This window comes from Bombus terrestris, chromosome 10 (assembly GCF_910591885.1).
Source record: "Bombus terrestris chromosome 10, iyBomTerr1.2, whole genome shotgun sequence".
Taxonomy (NCBI): Eukaryota; Metazoa; Arthropoda; class Insecta; order Hymenoptera; family Apidae; genus Bombus; species Bombus terrestris.
Window position 1 is genome coordinate 16016484 of NC_063278.1, and position 27849 is coordinate 16044332.

General features: G+C 35.9%; 1 long non-coding RNA gene across 1 annotated transcript; it reads right to left on the bottom strand.

Moving 5' to 3' along the window:
- Nucleotides 1-899: 899 nt before the first annotated feature.
- On the bottom strand, nt 900-27649 carry LOC125385807. The gene is made up of 3 exons (XR_007225463.1): nt 26911-27649; nt 25973-26193; nt 900-1944 (listed from the first exon to the last, which is right to left on the bottom strand). It is a non-coding gene; the product is annotated as an uncharacterized LOC125385807 (long non-coding RNA).
- Nucleotides 27650-27849: the final 200 nt, after the last annotated feature.

The window sequence follows — 27849 nt, forward strand, 5'->3', positions numbered from 1 at the left end:
CAAAAGTCATTATTATCGCCATTATTGATATTGCTATTATTTCATTATTATCGCCGTGAATATTTATTTATTTGTGTTTACTTGGTATCGATCTGCGATACCTCTTTTTATCGATATCTTTTTGTACTTATTACATATATATATATATAAATACATATGACGATGATTTACGCGTAACATTAACTATTCTCTCGACCATTATCGTCGTTATTAACAAAATCGATGTGGTCATTGTCATCATTATTGCCATTACTTTTGCTAGTCATTGCGGTCGACGTAATTGGATAATTGATGTTGCGATCACAGTCGCCAATGATTATATATTAGCGTCTTCATTAAAATTTTTGCATAAAGTCCTATTCATATCTATTTAACTAATGTCATACGAATGTCTAATGTACATATATATGTATATATATATATTTATATATATAATACATAATATCGTATACATATATATATAAATATTATATAAAATTATATATTTAATTAATATATATATATATATATCAATATTATAGTATTGTATTGCTATTATTACATTATTACTATGATTATTATTATTATTACTACTACTATTATTGCAATTGTCATTATCATCATTATTATTATTATTATTATTATTATTATTATTATTATTATTATTATTATTATTATTATTATCATCATCATTGATATTACCATTATTTTATTACTATTATTACTATTATTACGTCGCTATTATTATTATTATTATTATTATTATTATTATTATTATTATTATTATTATTATTATAACCATTATCATTATCATCATCATCATCGTCGTCGTCGTCGTCGTCGTCATCGTCGGCGTCATCACCGACATTACAATTATCATTACGATTATCATGATTAATGTATAAATGATGGATGTAGCAGACGTTTATCGTGCAAGTTAAATTTGACTAGGGTGATGTGCACAGACGGGATGCGTTGTTTGATAAGTTACACAAAAAAGAGAAAAAAAAAGAAAATACGAAAAAATAAGGAGGGAGGAGCGAAGCGAAGTAAAAATAGTTAGGAGACCGCGATCTACGCGGTTATGGTTAACGCGGTTAACTCGGTTGAGGATATATATGTATTTTTTTAAATTTTAACGCTAATGAAAAAAAAAAAATAAAAAAAATAAAGAAAACAAAGTAGAAGATAAAAGAAACGAGAGCTGTGCGCAAATCGAGTGCGAGGTTGAAAGCACGGGGAGAAGGGGGGGTTGGGGGCGCGACGATTTATGAAATATTTAAAACCTGGGAACACACAACACACCGATGTCTATTCGTAAGTTGTACTTACTATTTATTACCATTGATCGACATCGTTATTTTTTGTACGATCGCCATTATCGTTCTTATCGTCATTACTAAACGAAACTTATTACTATACGTATCGATGACGTTGCGTACGAGACAAAGTACGATCCACGATACTTTTTACCCTTCGACGAGAACGCGGCCGTACATTTTGACGTCCTCCTGCCGCCTTCCGGATGTCCACCGATGATGCGTCGTCGCACGATTCTTTCCGCGGTTTAAAATAACCGACGGTGTGCATACGTTCGCCAAACGAATCGACCAAAGATACTTCTGTTACCAAATACGTATTTGCGAACATTTGCTCGATCGATTCCACGATCGATTTACATATAATATATTCTCTCTTCGTCTTGAGTGTACCAAAGCACCTATTACGCGCACACTACGGAGGATTCCGTCTCAAAAATCGTCTTTGTCCGATCGCGAGCAAACTTTTTGCTCGTACCAGCTAAACTTTTTCTAACCTTCGAAACATCGATCGTTCCTGGATATTACAGAGGAGTTAATTATTAAAGAGTGGAAAGCGTAGTTTCGTAAACGCGTAGCTTTCGTCCCATCGATCAATTCGTGCGAGATGTGACAATTTTTGAGCCGGTATTCCTTCCTTATTTTTCTGTAAAGTTAACAATAATAAAAGCATTTATTTTCGAAAAATTATCTCTGTTGACTGTTCTTATTGAAATGATATATATCGATACGAGTGCGAACGATCTAATCATCAGGTTCATTTTTGTTCGTTGACACGTTTCACCCGAAAAGCTTGAAATTAGCTGGAGAAAAATTATTAAGATGGACCAAAACAATTATATCGTAAGATATTATTTGTTCTTTCGTTGCTATTACTATTACCGCTACTGTTACTACATACTACTACCACTACTATTGCTACTGTCCTGTCATTATCGCCATTATTATGATTTCTAGCGTAAAGTATCCATTACGATACGTGACGACGAGTTTTACAATTACGAAAGATTAGTCGCAGGAAACGAAGACTGTTAAAATATAAGTGACAAACAAATGGTACAAGAAATAACGAGAAAGGAAAATACTTGTCTTATCGCACACCCTTCGTTTTCTCTTTACGCTGGATAAGTTAACGTCGGTACGTTACGGGTTTCTTACGAAAGTTGGGCAAATCCGAGACAAGAAAGCAGCAGAAACTTCCAAAGAAGAAACGAATCGCTTAACGAGAAACAATTTTCTTTTACCAGAGCAATAACACCTCGATAGCGTGTAATATACGTAGATGTAACAAATGGCAATGACAGCTCGTCGCAAACATTCCAAAGAAGATAACATTTGTATTGGGTTGGCCAAAAAGTCTCCTCGGTTTTTTCTAAAGCAAATTCAAATTTTAATTCTATTCGTTTTGCAACTGAAAAACTATATTATACGATTCGCCCCTATTTTCTACCAACCTCTGCACCATTCGGCCAATTTCCTAAGATTTCATTTTCGAAAACTTTAACATTTTTACATTTTCCCCTCTGCAAACTAAAATTGGCACGTGCAACTATCCCTAACGTCTTCACCACACGCTGTATGTATCTGTTTTCATATTTGCACAGCATATTTGCACAATCTGCAGTAAGATCGACAGGATAGGAGCAAGGTAAAATGCATTTTTCCATCTTTAAATTTCTCATAATTGGTAATATATTTTGGTAATATTTTTCTTTCCTTTACGTATACATTTGTTAAAACAAAGAAAAATGATATTCGGATAAAAATACAAGCAACTGTACGATATTCCTAGGGCTGCAAGAGGTGGCGTCTTTTAACAGTTACCTTTCATATAGAAAATTCTTTTCTCTTTTTATCGAACAACAGATTTAAGCCACGACAACGCCTCGAAACTAGAAGCCTGATTGATTGCACAGTTCATAATGCTTAATCTTATAAACCCAACGTACAGCCATAATCGCAAACCTTAGAAAAGAAAGCGTTCACGCCTAAAGAGACGTTAATGTCATCCACTGACAGAAACGAGAAAATTTTTTGGCCAAGCTAATAATCGACTAATACTGTTGGCAAGTGATTAGCAGACTGAATATTTCTGTTACGCGTTTGATTATTATCATTCGATCGTTATTCGAGTTGACCCTCCGATCTCGTCTATATTCAAGTTGTAAGACTGCGTTTAAAACTGAACACGCGTATTAACGTCCTGAATATCGTTGCTGTTAAATATATAATATATCATAGTGAACCTCTATTGCGCATAAAACACGCTAGATTCTGTTAACGATACTCGATCGAATTATTTGTAAAACGAACAATGGACACGATCGATCCTTGTGTTAACGAAATTTCGTACGGTTCACAAATGAAATTGTTCTTGTGGTAGTCAAGGGAAAGCGACGTCGGGGAGAAGCAAGCTGAGTACGTTATATTTCAGGGTGTAGAAATACGCTTATTAATGTACGATGGACTATACCATTTGCTCTAAAATTCGGTGAAAGTTTGTTATAGAATTGGAGTGTATGGGTTTGCGAAATGTACAAGGCAGTTACAGTTAATTGCTATCAGTGTACTTCTTGTAATCGACACTATTCTCTTTCTCATAAAATACTGATATTTTTATAATCGCTTTTATTATAGCCTAAGTGTGCAGAAATTAAATAAATATTGAAAATCAGGATTTTGTTTATTCATTTCTATTATATACGTTCATTGATCTCTTTCGTTTCATTTATGCGGCGGTCTTTGTCTTCTTACGTTTGAACGTACGATCTAGTTTCCGACGAACGTTCGCGAAATATCTAAACAACATGTGGCAAAAAGTTTCTTATAACACAGAGTATCGTGAAACTGGCTAAAAATATTTATTTCGTATACTATTGTTATTATATATCGTCGAAACTAACGGGATAGTAGAAAAAATGGACTTGGTATAAACAACGACGTGTCAGAAATTATTATTCACAATCGAAAGGAAAGAAGAGAACGACGAGCGTTGCGTGGAAAATGTATTTTGTTCGATGTAAAAGTCTTGGGGAAAACTGGTTGACCAAATTCGTTAATTTTAAATTTAGGAAGAAATAACGTTTTCTTAATATTCTGTCGTGTTTTCTTCTGTGCGTATGATTGCTATAATATGTCGTGGCATTAAAGAAATCGTGGTTGATATTTCTTACCACGAAAACCTTGTAGAGTTTCGCAGTTCGTGTAAACCAGCGCTTCCTAAACTTTTTTCCATTCGCGATTATCACGCGATTTTTACGGTAATAAACGTAAAAGAAGTACATAAAATAAATATACACACAAGTTACACATAATTACATACGTACAAAGAAGTTTAATTTCAAACAGTTCTTCGTTCTATCTATAATTTTATCGCTTATTGCCATTTGTGTGGACAAATCAAAGCATAGCGATGGCTTTAAAGATGCCCAATAGTTTTTCGTAGTAAGATGGATCCGAGTTTTAACAACGTCTATTAACCTTAATTTAATTGGCCTAATCCCATATTGTTGTTTAGTCATCGCTTAACTGTAGGCTGTAAAGCAAACTAAGCAAAATTTCTGCAAGTACGTGTTTCTCGCGTTAGCCTGGCGCGAGTTCGTACATGGTTCGTCGATATAATGCAAGACCACACGTGTCAACCGTTACGCGACAAAAATTGGTGCAACTTGGACGAAACGTTCTATCCCATCCGCCATATTCTGCCGATCTTTCACGCTCAAATTATCGCTTATTCCGCGCGTTATGAAACTACCTCAACGACGAGAGCTTGCCTTGTTTGGAAGACTGCTAAAACGGATTCGGACGTTTCTTTTACAACGGAACGGTATCAAAACACTAAAATGATCATCAAAGTCCCATTGAGGATTTATTCACAGAATCGAAGAAACCGATTCACGACGACGAAAGCGAGAAAGATATTTTTAGCCAATTTCATTCGATATTACCATGGATATTCCGTTACTATGAAAATGCTGGATCATTCCACTAGTCCATACTGCCGTACGAGTTAACGTTGCTGCCATGCCGGGTAGTTTCGATGAAAAGCGAATCTTCTCGCGATTTATGGGAGAATTTGGTTCTGCCGGGCGAACATAGCTGGATATAGTTTTTGAAAGCTTATCGGTGGATGTTCAAGCGAGTAAATAGGAGGAGGGCATCAAATGTTCGAAAAGCTGTACGAAAACGCTAGAACTGATCAGACGATGAATTGTTAAGAGCACAATCGACGAAGCGAAGCTTCGTTCTTTTTTGAAGAGGATCGTTGTTGAAATTCATTCTTCTCTTCTAATGCGAGATTTTTTTATATGCATTTCCTGTAAATCCAATTGTTATACGACTCCACCTCGGCTTCCTTCGTTTTCCTTTTTTCTTTGTTTCCTTTTCGAGCAAGTTCAATAAGGGGATGTCTTCGAAGCTTGTTACACGAAGAGAGGGAAAATGTAAAATATAAGTATCTTCATGTCAATTACTCTAGGGAACATCAAAGACGAGGGTGATACCAAAATACCCTTGCACTACTGAGAAAATCTTTTATTCCAGAAGTGTTTTTTCTACCACCTGACGTATTTTCTAACGTGCATCCACTTATAAAAATCATTCGTCCACTGCTTCTGCTTCTTCTTGACAGAGAGAAAGAGAGAGAGAGAGAGCGAGATCAAAGGAAAGAAGATTGAAAGAGTAAAAATAAAAGTATACGTGTGTATTATACTTACACGCGCGTATGTGTATAAAGAGAATGTGTGTGTGCGTGTGTATGTGTGTGCGCGCGCGTGTGCATGTGCGTCTGAGTATGCGTGTAAACGTATGTAACTGAGCGTGCGTGCGAATCGAAGAACGACGAAGGGATTCCTCAGTTTCAGGCATTGCTCACAATTTTTACATTCACATTTACAGAAAACCAATGTTTCGAACTTCAATTCCCGCTTGACAAGATCCTAAAATGTTTAAGTTGGATTTGCACGAGTCCAGTCGCTGGATCGGTTTGACTGGATATTGGTCGATGCCATTATTCCAGTCTCTTTTGAATCATTGAAAATGGTCAAGGCAATTACCTGTGACCTAGTGACTGTAACGGCAATGGATACACTCTGTATCACGCATCAGTGCTGAATATTGAACTGTCCAGATGATTGAGTAACGCCTTGAGTGTTGTATTTTCGATGATGGGATAAACACTGGGTTGAGAAAATAGACTTTCGATGCAGTCGTTTGGCTACGTTATTTGCTGGAATGGCGGCATTGTACTCGAGTGTGAATGAGATGAAAAAACACAGTTCACGTTATTTCAGGTAGAATTCAGCGTTGGATTGGATCAGCCAACTGGAATGCTACTGAACCAATGTAAATCCAGCTTTATAATTCAGTGATATCACTAGACCTGCGGATTTTTATGCAATCATAGGATATTTCAAAGTGCAGGAACACACAGAGTGCACATTTAAAAAATATCCAAAGTACAGTAGCAAGTCAAACGTGTTTCAGCTTGGTTTTCAGCTTTTCAGATGCGATCACAGTAACTTGAACTTGCATAAATATTCGCAGCCTAGATATTACTATCGTTTTCGTCACGAATACGCATATTCAGACTACGTTTCGAAACATACTTTGTTTTTCTACTTGACGGTAGTGATGTGTGTGCGTTGTGAGGTATAACGTTTATGTCCCAACAATTTAATAAGAATATTTATGTGAACGTGGAAATTGATCATGGAATTATTAAACTATGCCTAAACAATGAAAAAGGAAACAGAAGTAATTACAAGTCGTTTGAGTCAAATATAGTCTACAAATAGCCGAACCGAAAGTATGTAACTGATTCTTTGACGAAAGGGTACAAACGTTAAATATTCCTGTTAATGCATTCGAGAAAAATTTGTAGATACTTCCTACCGCGGTTTTGTAGTTTGTTTTTGCCTTCTTATTGACCTAACATCTCTTGAATATTCAACGCGAAAGATATAAATAGAGACGGAGCTCTTAAGAAAATCTTCGTTTTTCTGTCAAAATTGTTTAATTACAAAAGAGCGAATATCCTTCCTTCCGAGAATCAATTTTCTTTAGGAAATCTACATAGATTCTAATCTATTAAAAATTGTTCTTCACGTAAACGAGTAAACCTACAAACATAGTAATCCTTTTCTTAAAAGATTTCGTTTTTGATACTTGATATTTTCATCTTGTGTGCAAATACATTTAACACACTTTTCAAACATATTAAACAAGTACTGTATAAAAAGAATACTAAACGAGAGTATATTCTTGATAGATTGCTAGAATTTGTATAAATATCAGGTATTCGAATTGTATAAATAAAACGTAGAAGTTCAATAATACGACTAGATTGCGGATATTTATGCATTTTTGGGAAACTGAAGATTCCAAAAATCTATAGAATGCGCATAATATGCAAAAATATAGCAAACACGCAAAGTAGAGTGCTGTTATGATATATGAATAGACGAAACAAATTTTTACTCAAGTTACATTTCTTCAATTACATTGGTAAAAATATAAAATTGTATAAACATCTGCAGTCTAAATACGACATTTAAGTAAAGATACAGCGCCCATAACATGTGGTATTTATCTTATCTACCTAAATATAAGATAAATCGTCGTTTCGAATGGTAAAACGAACATCATTGCCTTGAATCGTACTTGCTTTCTCCACTGATATCCTTTTTACAATTTATTCGTCTTTCTCCATTTTTGTCTACGAAATGGGTCATATCGTTAAAACGAATTGGAATGCAGGAAAAATTGGAAATTATTACCCTTCTGTTTATTTTTCTACGTAATCACAGTTGCAATTTATATTCGTTGCATTCTACGTTATTGCTATCGCATTATTCTTTATTTATTCATCGAACTTTTAAACTTCCAATCGATGCGATTCCTGTCCGCGCGAGGATCACCCAAGATTAATACGAGATACAAACAAAGTTTGATTAAAACATTCTGTTTCAAACGAAAATCGATTAATAGATCGATTAATAGAGTTCGAACAGAATGACCGATTAATATTTACAACGTTGTGTTTGCTCTGTTGATATTATTTTACCTTTAAAAGAGCGATATTCATCGAGATGTGTCAACGTTCAAACTCTACTGCGCACCTTTTTATAAAAATTTCTTATTTGCCTTAAAGAATCCAGACCTTTCAAAAGTACATATCGTGCGAACAATTTCAGTCTATTTCGCGATGATTAGTTAAGAAAATTAGTTTTCCAATTAGTAACAAACTGAATGAAATATAAAAATCCATCGATACTCTCTATTTGAAACGATAGGAAAACCTATAGAATAGAGGGTTCAAATTATTGTATTATTATATAAAAAGACTAAATCATCTATCAAGTTTTTACTAATAATCAATTGATAATTTGTTAAAAATAATTATCCAGTCTTGGATAATGAATATTTTTTTACTATATTGATTAACTTACTAATAACGTAAAAATTTTGTTCGTCTGTATAATTTCGATTAAAATATAAATAAATAAATAACAAAAGGCACAGAGAACTAAGATAAGAATCTTTTTCTCTTTCCGAGAGAGGGCAATATAGATGTTACGCGATTAGGCTATTTTCACTTCCTTTATAAACCTACATACGGTATATAATGTACAAATACTGGTCGTAATAACAATAGTATCAACAACAATAATAATAATAATGATAGCAAAAATGTATCACGATATTAAAAATAGCAACGTTAACAGCGAGCTATATTTAACTTCGCGTATAAATACAAATACATATGAATATACGGCATGAATATTTGTTTTATTAATTTCAACTAATTCACGCGTTATTTTATGCGGTATATATCTGTAAATAAAATATTGTCCATGACTTACGCATCACTCATGATCGTTAATTTTTTAAGCTATCGATGTTTAAACTCGAACACTCGCGCATAAAAAGCATATATCGAATCACTATACTCAAACTCGTTCACCAAACTTCCACTTGTCGATTTGTTTCCAAGTTTTTCACTTTGGAGAACTAAGATTTTCTCTGAATTACTTCAAAATTATTTTGTTTGAAAAGAAAATTTAACTTTTAAACCCTTTTTCCGATCGAATTTAAAAACTTTTGTCCCTTTGCTCTCGTGCAAAAGACATCCCAGACGTAACTGAGACGAACGTTGGGATCGCAAAACTGCAATTTGAAATTTCCAACGTATATGTGTAATGTGTACCTTGCGCTTGAAAAATATTCATCAAGTTCCACATACAATGTAACTATGATCATCGAGAAACTCTCGTTAACGAATTTAGCTGCGACTGATGCCGTGCTCATCGTCGTTAACGAGGATTCGCGCTCTAACGTAGTAGCATTACGGTGTAGTAGTATCGATGATATAAATGCATATCAATTGATTGGTCGTGCAACAATAAGCCAAAATTCGAAAATGTATGTCGTACGAAGGTTCGTTTGCGAGCTGATCATTTTCTATATTATCACATTTATTATATGATAAAAAAGATCGTATAAAAACTCAACGTATAATTAATAGACTGCGAATATTCATGCTACTTTATATTTTTACGAATATAATTTAGAAAATGGATCTGTTTGGAGGACGTTTTTAAGCTATTAAATATTATAACGAGTACTATATTTTCTGTACTTTGAGTATCTTGGATATCTTATTTTGCGTATTATGTACATTACACGCATTTTGTTGCTCCAAATGTTCCGTAAATACACAGAATGCGTACAGTGTATGAATAGTAAGAATAGCGAGTATTCAGGAAAGTTCAAGGTTTATTTTAAAAAAGCGAAACAATTTCTTTATTCGAGATAATCATCATCGTTTTCTATAAGTGTAAGCCATCTTTCGGGCAATCGATAAATTCCACTTTGCAAGAATTCCGTGTCTTTTGACACGATCGAGTAGCCCAGCCATTTCTGTATTTCATCTAATCGAAAGTGCATATTCGACAGGCTGTGCTGCATCGACCGAAACAGGCGACAGACTAACGAAGCAATGTCAGGTAAATATGCCGAATGCTGTGTAACTTATCATCCAAGACTCATTGCGATGTCTTTTGCGTCATAAGCGACGTGTTGCCTGGCGTTATCATTTCGCAGCAATTTCGCAAAACACCCATCTTCCTTCTTTCCGAATATTTGTCATTCCGCGTAGGCGTTCGAAATGCTTCGTTGTGTCATCTCTAGCTCCTCACAAGCTGTTCTTGCATTTGTACTGAATTCACAGCCAGCAGTTTCTCCAAATCATGTTGCCGCTTTTAAACTCTTCAAAACGAATCGTTGTTGGAATTCATAAAGAATACAGCGACGAATATGCACTTTGTCTATTGCCATTGTCGACACTTATGAATGGACTACGTTTCTTAGGATTATGTTGGAACTTGCAGTGAACAAAATGTTGCCAATAGCAACAATACGTAGCAAAACACAAAAGGAAGGCGAAAAATAGATTACATCGTTTCAATTGCATTTATGAAAATGCGAATTCGCATAAATGTCCGCACTCTATTAAACAAATTGTATCAAAACGAGTTTCGAAAATTGATTGTATCAAAAAATCAGAGTCTGGAATTTCAGTTTACTTTTGTGAATCAACTCGTATACATTGCTACATCGTACACCTGTATATCCTGCACACTATGACTACATTTTATACTAAAAATATTACGTGTTTCTATGTACATTAAGTGTATAGCGTATTTTATTCGATATTAGACATGACGTTAGCATATAACTATCTGAAGAAAAAAATGTACACGATAAATTGAATTTAACGGTTAAGTAGTCTAGTTAGATCTAGTAGCGTTTATGGGACTAGTATCGGCCAGAATGAAAGTAGCAGAACACCGTGTTTACGATACGTGGATTTTCCCATTGATCGGATAGAAATTTTTGATGTTTGACGACATAAAATGTTGCTAAAACCACGAATGCTCGACGCTAGTCGAGTGTTTGTCATTTATCACAGTTTTTGACATCTCTTTCAACCAATTGTTGTCTCGGTACACTTCGATTTCTAGCGAGCAAAGATTAAAAAACTTATTAAGAGTAAGGAATATGCCGTATTGATACGATGATAAGGTTAGCAATGTGTTGTAGCGTTAGTAGTAAGGGGCTGTTAATCCGTTAGTTTAATCGCACCGGATAGGGAAAAAAAATGTCAGATAGTCGAGAACGAATGAAAATAATTTAAACTGTAATTGAACACCAATATTGTAACGATACAAAGTCTTGTTGACTGAAATTGTAAGGCCATAGCTTTATCTCGCAAAACTCGTAGACAAGTAAGACTCGATCGTTATGATCGCACGATGAGATAACTTGCACTGTTAATATCGCACGAATACCTGGTAATCGTGTCGCGAGAGTTGGGCGTTGTTCTCCTTTCTGAAACCTTTTTAACGAATAACCGCTGACTAGCTAAAATACAGTTGCAACTGATCGGTGATTAACGATGAATTCTAATTGTCAGGTGGCACATACGTATGTATATCTATATTTCGACAGACACGTTCGTCTCTCTACACGCTTTTTTATTCCCCGTTGCATTAAGCTGCGTCTTCGCTGAATCGACAACGAGGAACCTTCTTTTTCTCGTTGTCTATCGTTGCTGCGTGTTTCAAATAATACGCAACAAATATCCATTTGTAGGAACATTTTGTCCACACCGAAGCAACATAAATAGACAAATATTTCAGCTTCGTTTCGATGTTAAAGCGACTCTTGTTCCTAGTAACAAGTATGCACTAAGCTTGTTCTGTTCATTTACCGCAACAATGACATAACTCGAAAATCACGATTTTACTAGTAGTTTAGTAGTAGTAGACACTGAACAACGACCAGCAACGCTTTCAAGAAGCACGGAAAATCAGCGCAGTCGCTTCCGTGAGGACGCAGCTTTATCGTGCTTTGTCCTATTTTACGCAACACTACCACGCATTTACTTTTACGCTCAAATTAGTAAACCGCTAGTCTAAATTATTTCCAACTTAGGCAGAGCCAGAACCGGTTGACAAATACGGCAGAAACTGTTTCAGCACGCTAGAATAAGATATATTCGTATAAGTATGTATATGACCAATATGACCTCGTCTTCGAGCAACAGCTTGTCTCGTGTTGTAATAGTCGTCCGCCTACGTTCGGAGAAATTATTCGAAGAGACCAGATTCGATAGAAACTTGAATAGATCTCATCGTGCATCGACCAATCTATTCGAACAGCTCGCGCAGATTCGTCGGCAGTTTTGCTTGTCGACCACCGATGTTTTATAAACAAGATATCTTAAATGCTTCGTAACTAAATAACAGAATGGATCCAGGTCCGGAGAACCTGCTGATAAAGAAATAAGACCAGCGTCAGCTATACATTTGCCAGAAAATGGTCGATCTTAGTAATGTCTAGCACGACCAAGTAAGCTTTAACTCGAGAACAAAGTCATATCGAGCATACGTTTATTTTCTTATTATTTTAGTGTACCGAATCAGTCTCTGCTATGGTTCAGCCTGATATCAGAGCTAATTAACCCTTTCAAAATTTGTAATTTCCTCCCTTCTGAAGATACGACTGTATGCTTTCCTAATCGCGTTTAGAGCTCCTTGTTTACGATAGATTTCAATTCTAACTATACTATAATATAATTGGCAATGCAAGTCTACTGTTCCATCGCGTTTTATCGGTCAAAGACAAAGATCTAAGTGCAACGCGCAGCTTTCGGAAGATTTATATCTTCCGTGTCTAGAGTGGCACTTGCCAGGCATCGACGATGTCTTGAAATTGTTTGTCTGCGTTGTCGATATCTCCGATTGTTATCAACTTGAAAGAAAACAGAAGGGTATCGACGCGATAACGATATTTCACGACAGCCGTCACATATGTTATATTACCGAATAAAATTGCACCCATGCTCCTGTTAAAAGAGGTTCGTGTTAATTTTTATATTCTCGGTGCGATTCCGACTTGCACGTCAAACGACTAAAAACGATTTTGTGTAATAACTGAAAAGTTTAATCGAACGTTGTCGTTTGATATAATACGAGCCAACTCTACTTTTTACAAAGTTATTAATTTTACGTTATTCAAATTCATAATTAGCATTCAACAGTCTCAAGAAAGAAATCCTACTTTCATAAATTTAATTCTTACGAGGAGATACCAGTATAAATAATTGTAAATAATTTTAAAAGCAATGTTTCTAATTGTCATCCTTCTATGTATTTTAATTTAGAAAGTTGATCAGTATGGCTTCTGAGAGACTCAACGTAGGCGAACTCAAAGTCATTTTAGAAGATTAGACATTTTGTAATTCGTATTGCGTCAACGAGAAATCGATAGAAACTTGTAAAGCGCTCGATATGGTTTCTATTCAACGATCTAATATCGATGATAATATTCGGACGAGATTGATTTGAGATTAATCGACGCGTTTAACGGCAATGAAAGACAACGTTTCAAACAGTTTTCAGCCTTTTACCCAATCCAACGATAAATCTTATTGCTTTGTTAATTTTCCTCTCGAGCCAGTTGAATCGTTATTAACGCGATTATTCGCAAGATTCCCTTTCGTAAATTATTCTAACAAATAAACGCGAACAATATTTCCACTCGATAATTTCAGTTCAATGGTTATAATTATATACGCGAGATAGCTGATATTGTCATTAAATGATCTTGTACGAGAAATTGATGCAGCTTTCGCGTCGTAAATATCGATTCTTTTATATACCATAAACTAACACAAAGTAATACCAAAATGTTTAGACAAAATGTTTAACGTTGATTCATCCCAGACAACGTTGTTGAAAATAAAAGCACAACATTTAATGGAAAATTGATCTTTAACGTTTCAAGAAGATTTGACGAAAACTTAAACGAGCACTCGTGCACACCAATAAGAGCTTTTTCGTATCTTCTTCCAATTTGAAATATTCCTTAACAGTGGAAAAATGCAAATACACGAGTCTATATTGATGTTGAAGATGCAACAAGATTGGCAATTTATTATTTATATATCGTTTTTCTAAACGGTTAATTAAAAAAGCATTGATGCATTTCAAACGAAATGGCAACGAAATTGAAAAATGCATACTACGAAGAACCTCTTTTAAACGCGAGTCGTGTTTATTAAGCGATCTTAATGAGCAAATCAAACTGTAACCAATTAGAAGTCCGAAAACTAATTAGATACTAGGTGGCTTCGTTCTTAGGACGACCACAGTCACGTGTGTAGATTAGCAATAGTGAATCGTAGAATTAGACTCTTGTATCGCAAATAACCTTCCCTTCGAGTTTAAAACGAATTCGTCGATTCCATTCGTACATATTTCAAACGAATTCGAATATGTTCACAAAAAAATTCGACTTGTGGACGAGAAGGATTAAAAAAAAAAAAGGATCGGTGTATAAACTTGAAATACTATTTTGGATGCATTTAAATGTATAATATCGTCGATACTAGTAAACATATTTTCGAAAATTTAACGCGTCGATTTCGTTGTTGAATATGTCGGCTGCCGTATCGTCACCACTTGCACAAACGAGGGAACGTAATTCCAGTAATTCGACGAAAGCTATACGAGAAAATGAGCGAAGATGCGAAGAAAATGTCAGTAGACAGAATGATAATATTAGCGCAGTTGATGACTAGTGCGTTAATCAGTTCTAAACAGATATTCATTTAGAACACTGTTTCCTGTCATAACAAAAACCCATTATTCGTATATCCAGTAGTGGTTAATAGTTTAACATTTCACTGTCTGGTCACGTGTCTTAGAATCGCATGGGGTTTCTCAAACCCTATACGGAAAACGCCTATAATCAACATCGTTAATGCTAGTCACAAATTATGATCAGTACGTACAACGATTATGTTCTCTGAATTAAAAACAAAACATTCGTTGATCATCGATCATTGGAGACATAAAAGATTGACGTTTAATTGGCGAGAATTTGGTGCACAACTCTGGCAGCCCGCACACGATACAGAAACATTTTTGCACAACTCGCTGGAATTCGGTTACAAATAGTTAGAGTACACTGCATACGTAAACTCATTGTCAGTTACACGAAAGTACAAAATTCGCACGATCGAAGTAAGAGCATTTAAAGCTGTGTCCAGTTAAAGCTTAAGACGATTACCTTTTTGATAAATTGTCGCGCTATATTCTAGTTACCAAATAACCAACAGTTCCCAATAGTTGGCTATTGAGTTTCATTCTATCGCATCCTATTTAATTTTATCAGAAAGTAACACTTTCTGCCAATCTTGTACTGTACGGTGCTTACACGCTTCTGTGAAAACAATCAAACAGCTTCTGATTTTTACGACCGAGTATAAATTGGCTTCCTCCGAGGCCAAAATCATGAACACGCCATACAACGGTCCTTGCGTTAACAGCGTTCAAGTCATTTGTAGCACGGATTTTATTTTGAATATCAATTTCAGTAGTCCAACAACGATTCTTTTCGAATAAACAGTGGATGGTATATCTCTGCTAAAATTTGTCGAGGTCACTTTTTCGTTCGTAATAATAGCATCGGCTTTTTCTAAATTTAAGTTGTGCTCACAAGCTGTCTCACATTTTCCGATAGTATTTGCTACTTTGACAAATATTTTCTCTCCTTGCGTATAATAATTTTTCTATCTTCTGGACGTACATTGCTGGCTTCGTTCGTGTCTTCGTTTAAATTTAGCGATTGTTGTTGCAAATTTAACATACTACGTTGAATAGTCTCATTATCAAGTGTAGTTCAATTAATTTAAAGTCGCAAATGTCACAACCGATACAGCATCGAAGGTCTCATACTCGTCGTTCCAAGCATCGTTCGTGTTTTGTGTAATTGCTAGGACAACTATAAAAACTGTTAGTTATTTGGTATCAATGATGTAATCATCTTACACTTTTGTCCGCTACTGTAATCACTAGACGTGGATTTTTATGCTATTTCATATATGAAGAGAACTAAAGAAAACGAAACTTGCATAGTAATTTGTTTCGACTGCTAAACATCACGACGAGTACTTGGCTTCGTATATATTCATATATTCAATCATATCTCATATATTTTTGTATATTATATGCAATCTATGGCTTTCTGCGCCTTTAAATTTGCCATAAATGCATAAAAATACCCGGTCTAGTAATTACACATATCTAGTACATACGCATACGTATACTTATCGTAGTTGTACTAGAAGAATTTCTGTACTTCCGCATCTCTCTACTTTCTTTGCATCTCGGACTAATCGGATATTTCATTTAAAGGGAATTTATAAAATCAAAATAATATTTCGATAGAAAAATTACACGACTCAAACGTACAATATCTGTACCGAGCACAAACATGTGAAAGCTGCGTTTCCGTCTTCCTTTTCGAATCTAACAGTCCTTTTTTTCGACACACGCACACATATTCGTATTAACGCGAATGCACATTGATAAACGATACGGTAGAACTCGATTTGTCCAAACCGATGTCATGGCAATGGTCAATTCGTGGAATACGTTCCTGGACTCTTTTATCAGACAACGTGACGTACTGATTATACGAATAAAGGTTTTTACCTTGGCAGTTATAAATTCCAGCTTAGTAAAATCTAGTTACGTGAAAAGTCGTAAGTATTCTCTTACGCAAACAAATATTTTCCATTCTGCGTTATCGTGTATCGATTGGAGGAAGTATATGTAATTCATAGTCGCAATCATTTTCAAAATTTCAATGTTCACGTTCACACAGGCTCTTTCGAAGATACGTGGCCAAACTTTAGGAGAAAGTTATACGAACGTGGATCCGAAAAACGCTTTCGATTATGTCAAATGAAAACATTCGCGCGGTTTGTAGTGCGTACGAAATTCGTTCGATCTGATCATTCTCGAAGTACAGGTTTATTGAACTTTTCTACAATGTTGCATTGACATTCGATTCACGTAACATTTCTAATTCTCATTTGAAACAATGAATTAACTACAGTTTTGGTCTCGTTATCGGTTTTCGGATACAATTTATTTGTAGACTGCGGATTTTTCTCAACAGGATTGAAGAAATTCGACTTATGCGAGGGTCTGTTTCACCCGCTGAATATTACAACGAGTATTATACTTTAGATACATTCTATACATCTTTGCACTTTTAAGTTTTACTGATTTGGCAAATCAGAGAAACCACGCGAAACCATAAATACATCGTTTCGTAGTAGAAGAAGTACACCTACCTGTCCTACGCAATCTGCCACTAACGGCTGATAGAATTCTCACAAGTTTCAAATAGACTCGATCGATTGCTCTATAGCGAATATCTACAGTGACAGTTTGGCGAAATAAAATTTTCGTCACCAAACGATATGGAAATCCTTGCGTGAAAGATCAAACAACGGTAACGTTAGGAGCTAAAGCCAAATATCCACGTTCCTCTAAACTGGAACAGCGTGAATTCGGCTTAAATCTCATCGACATTAACTTTGTACATCAAGCAAATGGATAACTACCATCGTTACGCTAGTTTTGAAAAATACTGCGACAAATTCGATATCGATTTATCTCTGAAAAATGTCGCCAAATTTTGCCCACTGCCTAATAGAGCAAATTTAATCAATGCTACGCATTTGTTTCAATTGTGTCTAATATTTTCGTTTCAGATATTCAGATATCTTGTGCATTGTTTCTGACTACTCTGAAATAGAAAAAGGCATCTATCTGGTTCGTAAACGAAATTGGATCTTTCTTCGTTTCCGCGAATAGTAATTTACACGTGTAGAAAGACAAAGATACATAACTAACGTTTATGGATTAATTATAAGAAAACTATCGTGGTCTAAAACGCGTCTCGCTGTGATTTTCTTTAAACTCATCCTAGGTGAAATTTCTCGTATTAATCCTCGCGTTGACGGAGTTTGCAACATGTCGTCATATAAAATAAAGGCAGAGATTATTTTTCGTACGAAACAAGTCAATACGATCTTTCGTTACCCTTATTTTCTTGCAGCTTTCGAACAAAACTTTTGCTAAACGATTATAGCGAAGCGATCGCTTTCATATCACGAAAACCTTGCAAATGTAAATCTACTTAATCGAAAATACGAAAGTAATTTGTCGAATATTGTCGCCAGGATCGCCGATTATTGTAATGAAAAATTTCGTTCGTTAGTGATTGAAGTATTCCATAAATAATTATATTTGTTACATAAACAGGCTGAGACATAAATAATTATATTCGTGTACTATTTTTTTATAGTATTTAGTTCTTTTAAACAACTGCATACTTGCGCACAAGAAAAGCAAATAACTCGTCCCATCTCTCGTATGAATTTTAGTAGATCGAAAAAATCTAATCAAATTGTATACGAAAACGTTGTTAACACTGAAGAAATAATAACTCTCGTGTTTGAAAAATATATATTTTTTAACAAGTATTCTCTATTGAAAATCAACGCATTGTTTATACTTTATTCGCGCTTTATTGATACTGCATAAAACATAAGTACGACCAAGCTTACACAAAGTATACATAAAACGAAAATATTTGATCGAGAAATTCATTTGCAGGAAAAGATTGCGTATTTCTATTTGATATGCAAGAGAAAAACGTTGTTCCGAATAACAAATTTAAATATTCTCGTTCGAAGACTTTGTTGAAAATTAGCCGGAAATAGTACGTAACGCGTAATAAGGGAAAAGACGATGATATGGAAAATGACGCTTAGATCGATCACAGAAATTTGAGCAATTTGAACGACTCTAAAATGAAACACTTTATTCCGAGGCATCCACGAGCCAAAACGGTTAACTCCATTTTTTGAAATTTTTGAAACTTTTGAAATTTTAGTGCCAAAGAAGTTGATCGATGCTTGCGCTACGTAATTTTACCAATTGTCTCTACTTTTTGTTTCGTGGTGTTAACCGACTTGGCGAATGAACAGGTCAATCGTAAATGAATTTTAAACTAAAACCAATCGATATACTATCCAAGTCTTAGGTCCGCTGTTCACGAAGCGTCGCTTCATAGAAGCGTAAAGGTGCTCTCGGATATTCAATAATATTGTCAATATTTGAAGCTTCTCAACGAAAATGCAGTTTGTCGATAAATATTGACAATATTGTATTGACAGTATATATTGATCCGTTTAGTTGAGAATCTTGAAATATTGACAATATAGGTTGATAATCTGAGGGCACCCCAGTCCAGCCTACGAAGCTCAATAAGATACATTTTGTCTTATCGTTAAAGCGTCGAGCGACGAGGAAGACGCTTCCATCCTATACCGCTATATTCGTTTATAACTGCAACGTACATCTTGCTACTGACAATGTCGACGCCAGTCGTCGTGACGAAAACACATGGCGACAAACGCGGTTCGCTGCTGTTTCGTCGACATATGCACTTTACAGTGGCCACTGCACGGAAGCGTATTGTTATCGTCATTGCGCCTAAGGCCGAATTTGCACTGCTACTGCAAAGCGAAACGGTATAAATTCGGCATGAGATCCATGCGCGCACTAACGACAACTTATCGTCCACGAAAAGGGCATCCGCCTGTATGGACACATTAACATTTGACGACGCGACTGCAGCACGACTTTTTTCTTATTAGAAGAAAGAGAGATTGAAATTTGATGGATGCGAGCGAGGGCGACAAACCTGTCCGGCGACAAATTGTCACTAGCGCGCGTATAACCGAAGGTTTAGTTTACGTTAGTTCGGTCGCTGAATCGAGCGATTATGAATGAATGTCTACATTATCCCAGTCTTTTTAAACCGTTGGGAGTGGCAGGCTATAACAATCGGTGCTTCGGCCAACACTGGATATTGAGTCGCTTAACCCGAGAATGTTGCGTTCTCGAAGATGGTGGTAATCAGTGGATTGAAAAAGTATACTTTCGATGCAGTCATTCGGTTGGGTTACTCGCTTCAATGACAACATCGAACTGGACCGAGAACACCGTTTACGTTATTTCAATCCCAATCCAGCGCCGCAATTTGCATCGCAATGGACTGCTCTTTGAGCAACGTAGACCCAGCTTAAGGCCCCCTGCAGACGAGCTGCCGCGCTAATTTCCCGCCACGTTTACGCGTCCAACTTTTAGCCCGGTGCAGTCGAGCGATTTGCGTTAATTCGCCGCCGCGTTTTGCGTTAATTTGCCGCCGTGTTTTGCATTCTCGTGTAAACTGCTTCGTATAAATCTATGCTATTCTCCAACGCGACGGTTGCCGGTGACACTGCCCTGCACCTGGCCTAATGCGCGCCTGTGAACAGCATACGAGAGTACGCTTCGTGCACGGTGGACCTCATTCGCGAACAAAACCGTACTTTTCCCTCTCCCATGTATCATTTACTGTTTTAGCAGCAGTAAAATGGAAACAGAAAGAAAGTCGTGTCAGATTGGATCGGTCGACGTATTTTAGAATTAGGGAATGGCAAGGTCTGTTGTTTGTAACACGGAGGGGAAGGAAACCATCGGGAAATTATTCATGGACAGCACTGATCTAAAATGCAATGATATACGAGCGGATCATATACAGTGGCTTACGGAGTATTCGAACACTGCTAGAAACTTTTTATGCGTGTGTTACACAAAACGTTTTGAAGTTTCATTAGCGCTGCAACGAGACGCGATTATCGCGACTATCAGACTGCGGATTTTTATGCAGATTCATATTTTTTAGAATATAATGTAACAAGTATGATAGACAGCGCTATACTTTGGATATTTTATATATTTTTTTATACATTTTGGGTATATTTGCATTTTTTAATTTTCCATAAACGCATAGAAATCCGTAGTCTAGAGATCATATCGGCAAAATTTGAAACGTACCTGAAAATGTACATGAAAGCTACGAGACATTTATTGGAAACATAACTTGATTCCAAAGATCAGCAAAATACTCGAACAGTCAATTATTCGCGATATTAATATATCATAATATTTAATGAGACCAAATTCAGCGATAATTATACGTTTAAGACTGCTATTCATGCTGTGTACTAATTTTTCACTGAGTGTATGCTTGCAATAAATGTCCTCCATCTATGTATACATTTTCGGATTGATTACAAATTTTATTATCGTAATAACGACAGAACGATATTTAAAATAGTTTATGTTCATAAAAATGTTCCGTAAGTGTTCGAATAATTCCGTGAACCATTGTAAATAAACGAGAAACGGATAACTTTTAGTTACAACAAATTTTGTATCCGTGTATATAGTACAAATATGTTCAATGAATACAGTATAAACAAAAAACCATTGACACAGTACAAAAGCCGGCGTTCACTGTTGAAACAAAATCGATTTAACGTATTAACACTTTTCGTAAGTGTATATTAACACAATGAACAGCATCGCTTATTATATATTTTTATTATGCAGGTGTCGCGTGAGAGCTTCAATAATTTTCGTTGTTATATTGCAATATCATCTTCCCTGTTTGTTGCTAAAATGGGAATGAGCAATATTGATATACGTATGAACAATCATGTTGAAATAATATTTGTCGCCTCGTAAAAATAACTGTTAATATTCATATCTGTTACTCTAGTAGTTAAAAAAAGAATCGCGCATTCGTAATGTGGTAAGGATATTATAGCCTGTTAAGCAGTTGAATTTCACAGCAAATTTGAAGATTAATCTCCGTCGTTAAATTCGTGAAAATATAGAAAGTCGAGTGTATACTAAGTTTGAAATATTTCTTTGAGATTGACAATGAGAATGACGTCGAAAAAGATTGGATAATTATACAGAAAAGGGCACGCCTCGCCAATTTCGACCACCTTCAAATATGTTATAGGGAACGACATTCTGAGTAACTTTTGTTATTATTACGTATTATAGTTTATTATATCACATTCGTAAAAAATAATATATTGGTAAAATACCGACGAAATAAAAATTCAGCAATGTAGCCGGCATAATTACGCTTTTTTCGCATTTTTATATAGTCCAATCTAAACTCGATTCGTCGACGAGACAGACGACCGGCATTTCCAATATTGTGTAAATAAAAAAGAAAGATTTTAGTTTTCCAATTATACGTAAAAGTACATTAGGTACCATATGTGTTCTTTCCTCCCATATTTTATGCGAAATTGTCCAGATCGGACTACGTAGCGTAAGAATGTGGCCACCTACACGTCAGAATGAAGCGTGGTGAAAACTAAATTTGATTGAAGTCTTTTACGAGTATCTCGGAAATTAACATTAACGCGGTGGTAACACGTACAAGAAAAAATTGTTCAGAATGTTGACCTTGGCAACATATTTCGTGGTCGTTGAAACCGACGAGGTACGTGTCGTTTTCCGTATACTTGCCAAAAGTTACGAAAAACAGAGTGTATTCGTGCTTCGATTATCATCAGTTACAAACCACTCAATTTTCCAAATGACACTGTTAATTTTACACGCGATGTAACGTCGTAGATGGACAAGTTTTAAATTTCCTACTCGCGTCACAAATTAGCAGGCAAAACACTTTTTTTTTTAATCCTCTGATACTAATTTAAAAAGTTGTCGTTCAAGCTGATTGGATTAGAAAATGTCCATCATAGATCTAATAAGGTGAGAGAAGACACAAAGAAACTTGTCGAATGTTTAAGTAATATTAAAGTCGGTGAATTTGAAATCATTCTACTTTCGACGAATAACGATTTGATTTTATCATCGATCGTTCGCATTAAGATTGAGTACTTGATCTTGCAAAATATGACGTGACACACGTGTAAAGGTTCTTGCGCCAACCTGACGAAACAAAAGGACATGCGGCATAATAATTCCAGTTGCAACTTCCACCATACAACGTACGATTATGGTAAAACGAAATTTTGGTTTTAAAATAAAGCATAGATATTATTACTGTTTTACTCGAAGAAAAGTTCAAATTCGACTTGATACATGCTGTCGAAGCAACCGATGTCAACCGGAACAACGTTCGAGCAACACGATGAAAAGGTATCAAAGAAATTTTATCAACGCGTACCCTTTTAACTCTTCCGTACGTTAATTTTGATAGGCAAGTGAAATACAGTTCTGAAATGGATCAGAGGGCACATACATATATTTTTACAACATTTTAATACATACTATTCCCTTCGGTGTGCAACTACACGTGAAAAACGATTTTTAATCGAGACGTGAAACTAAGAGTCTTGAAATTCCATTGATCAATAAAATGAATAGCGACAAGCGAGATACCTTTCTAATCATATTTTATCGTGGGCAACAAGAAGAAGATAAAGCTGTAGTGTGAAAAATAAGGGAAGAAGGAGAGAGAAAGAAAGAGAGAAAGAGAGAGAGAGAGAGAGAGAGAAAGAGAGAAAATGTGAAAACTGTGTTAGCGTGAGAGTTGGGAGACGCGTGAATGCCATAGATGTTACCATTTACGCATACTTATCAAATAGTTATGTAATTTTTTTAAAGCAAGACTTTGATGCTCCAGCGAATATGGGGGGAGGGAAGCAAATATTAACATTTAATCGATAACAAAAAAAAGAAAAAAAAAAAGAAAAGAGAAAAAAAAGCCAATTGATTCTAACTCTATTCTATCTCTATATTCTTCTACCAATTATATTTTTCTAATTATATTTGTACGTTGAATTGTAAACTGCAATCGACCAAGCGCTCTTTCGTGCTTGTGAAAGACTAGAAAGAGACAAAGAAATAAAAAGACGAGGAAAGGCTTGCCGACAAGAAGACAGGCGAGGATGAGTGTATGGATTTTAAGATAAACGTGTATGCTTGAGACAAAAAAAAAAAAAAAGAAGAATTACGTAACGCTGTAGGGAAAAACACGACAGAAAGCGACTCGTGTTATTTTTTTAACGTTGAAATTACGTTGCTCGTTTCTCCATGTGTATCTAGTCTATTTTTCTTATCGATCCTAATTTGTCGAGCGTTCGACGCGAACGCGTGTATTATTAAGAAGAAAGACGAAAAAGGAGAAAAAAAATGTAAAAAAAAAAAAAAAGAAGATTGTGAAAAGTAAGCGAGTGGTAAAAATTAAAGATATCACGTTTGAATAAAATTAACTGTAACGTACGCGTATGATTAGAGCATAGGGTATTTAATGCCGAGTTATTAATTGATATCTCCGTACACGGCACGTATTAAATATCTTGTACTATGTTTGCACAAACTTCGATTAAAATCGAATTTATTCGGCTCGTATTAAAGTTTTTGGGCGTTGAGCTTTGTTTACGATGTCCGACGCGATTGACTTTATCCGATTTGTTTCTACATATCGTAACCAATCTTATTATAGTACTATGGTTCTCAGTGAATACATCGACGTCTTTTACGGTTTGGTGAAATCCTGTATGATTCTTTTTCCATCCGTAAGAGTGATACACGAAATTTAATCGAAAAGTAACCACTAAACTAAAACGCTAACGCTAACTTTTTAACAAATTCATAATGACAGTCTATGAAAAGATATTTACACGAGTCAATGATACTTTTGAACGAATAAAGTGAGATTTAAAGATGACTGAAGACACGAGTCACAACAATCTCGTTTTATGCTTTTCACTTACAAGAATAAACTGTAAAACGCCTTTATGGAGCATTGATAATAAAACACCGTAAGAAGATAAATGTTAAAAAATCTTGCACAATTGACACACCTAGGCCTACTAACATGATTCGTAAAACCCGTGAGCGTGCGTAATATCGTTACGATAAACTTTTTACGTTTATACCATACACCGACAAAGGACCGTATTATTTGTTAATATTAAATTTTGAGGTTTTTATTTTATCGACCCTAAAAACATATACATATTTAGAAACTTATCGAACAATATGTAGCAATAATAACATAAAACGAATAATAATATTGAAGAAAAACTGAAAGGAATAATCAAACGTAATTATTTTGATGCCATTTGTTTTGTAAAAAGATTTTCTATTTTTCTATATGGATTCACTGTTCTCGCAAAAACGTTGTGCTTCGTAATCTGAAAAAAAAAATTACTGTTGATCGTTATCGAGAAGCTTATTGTTTTCTACTCGAAAAAGATGTTAAAAAGTAACTCTGAGAACCATCCTCTACGGGGTACCATTTTTGAATGGCACGTTAAAGCGAAAAGATGAAGAAAAATGGAGAAACAGGTTCTACGTCCATCCTCAAAATCTCAATCTCGCAGCTTTAGACGGACCGCAGAATTGTTTTGAATAGTTTTCGAGAACTGCGATGCACTTGTTACGATTGACGTTGCACGAAGAAAGCCATTGCAAGTGAAACTTTGCCGATTAACGAACAGAAAGATGCACAGCCGATGCTGGGCGCACTGAAACCAATTCATTATCAATCGAAAATAGTATACAATCGTATTAATTGGGACGAAGATATCCCGCCACATTGTAATCAACAGCACAGACAATTCTTTTTGTATCGTGTATATCTGACGTTGTTAAGTCTTAGCGTAAAATATCGGCCAAAAATGCACACACATCGCTACACGATCGCCATCAAGCGAATAAACCTATTTTGTATACACAGGAACAAGTAACCTAATTACGAGCACACACGTACACAGCAGGTACACGATACTTACACATACGGTATAAACATTTCTCGTGATCTCGTCGTTTCTTTCACACTACCTAGTTTGTTAATCGATTATGAGCATTCCATGTATCGATCGAGTAACGGGAAATAATCAAAAAACAAGTGAAACTTACAGTAGCGGACAGAAGAAAGTTGAAATATGTTGCTGTATGTATGCACGTATTAGGAACCTTTGTGTCAGATATTTTCCGCTACGTTTGCTGACAGTCGCGTCTTATATATTTATTCGTTTCTTTCGTCGAATACAATTCCGTTCCGTGAAATTATGATATTTTTCGTACCACTTGTATTTAAACTTGCTTTTGTCCGCTGTCGTACGCGGGAGCAGGCTACACTGAAAAATCATATATACAACATTAATACATACATGAAACTATATAAAGTATTTACACGATACTTATATACCTATATACATATGAAGAACACGCGCGTACACGCGTACATTTTCGTGCGTGCACACATATGCATATGTGTGTGCGCGTGCAGGTGTGCGTAGGTGTTTTTGTATATATATTACATTGTGCGCATACACACGCGTGCGCGTGCACATATATACACGTATACACGTACATGTAATACATATATGAAAATATATGTAACGTATATTCAATAGTATCAAAAACAAATGCAGGAGTAGAGTATAAGTTGATCGTGACTACTTCAAGGAATCAAATTTGAATTATGACTATAAACGGGAATAGGGGATTGAGACGGGCAAAGGGGACGAAGATAGAACACATAGATGAAGGCGAAAACCAGACTAAGGCCCACTGTTCGCGAAGCGTCGCTTCGTAGAAGCCTAACCTAGTTTATTAGACGTGACGATACGTCTACGCCTTGTTTAGTCTACGAAGCGAACAACAAGCAAGCTTGCGGGAGAGATTACCCCTACTCCCATTGCCACTCTCGATACAATCATAAAGGTAAGGTCGCGTATTGACCGAAAAATCACGTTAGCAGCGACAGGTGGCAATGGCAGGTACGATTAAAAAAACCGTCTGGTAGCTCTGTCAGCAAGATACATTTTGCGTAAACACGAAAGCGTACTTACTGTTAAAACGCCTGTATACGTTGAAACATGTTGCGATGCACGCATCCAGCGTTACCAAATTGAGAGAATTAAGGGAAAAGTTCCCTCTGTTAGTGGACTTGTGACGTTATGAGCCATACTATAGACAACGATCCAGACGAAACTCATGTCATGTGGCACAAACGACGTACTGTAGAGTGGCAGTGGGAAGTAACGTGACGTCGTGTATTCCCTCGATTGAGGGAATCGTCTGGCATCGACGCTTAGGTTTCATGATATTACGTTACAATGTATGTAGTTCGGTATCTTGTCTTAGTTGGTGAGCAAGGCCTGATGGGGAGGCAGGTTCCAACGCGTAGAGGATGGCACCGATACCGAATGTAGTTTACAGTAGAGTCTCCAATAGACGTTGAAAAGCAGAGCTATCCGTATGCAAATAATTTCTATTGTCGTTCGGTTCATACGTTTCTAATGCTTTTAATAACGTGGACTCAGAATCTGTTTCTCTCAATTAACCACCTTTCTACCCATTTCCTTTTAGTCCTTAATTCTTTATCTTTTGCTGGCAAAACTGATGGAACAGTGATTAATCGAACTTGTACATCTGTAATCTTTGATCGCTTTATTTCCGTTGCGTTTCTTACAAGAATACTTTATTGGCTGACCGCTTAAAAACAACTGTCTAACGAGTTCACTAGCGCGTAAGTGTACTGTTTATTGCTGGATGGCGTTATTGTCTCTATCCCAACGTTTTTTGTAATCAACGTACCTCCTATTATCGATAATAATACTGGACGTTGAAAAACAATCGGGCATTTTGACTCGCGTGTTTCAACGTTACCATCACACCATAAATTGTGGAAAATCGGTAACGCGATGGTAAACTGAAACTGGTGCAAATTTCACGATACCTAGATGTCGCCAGTGTGGGTGCGTGCGTCGCAACATGTTTCAACGTGT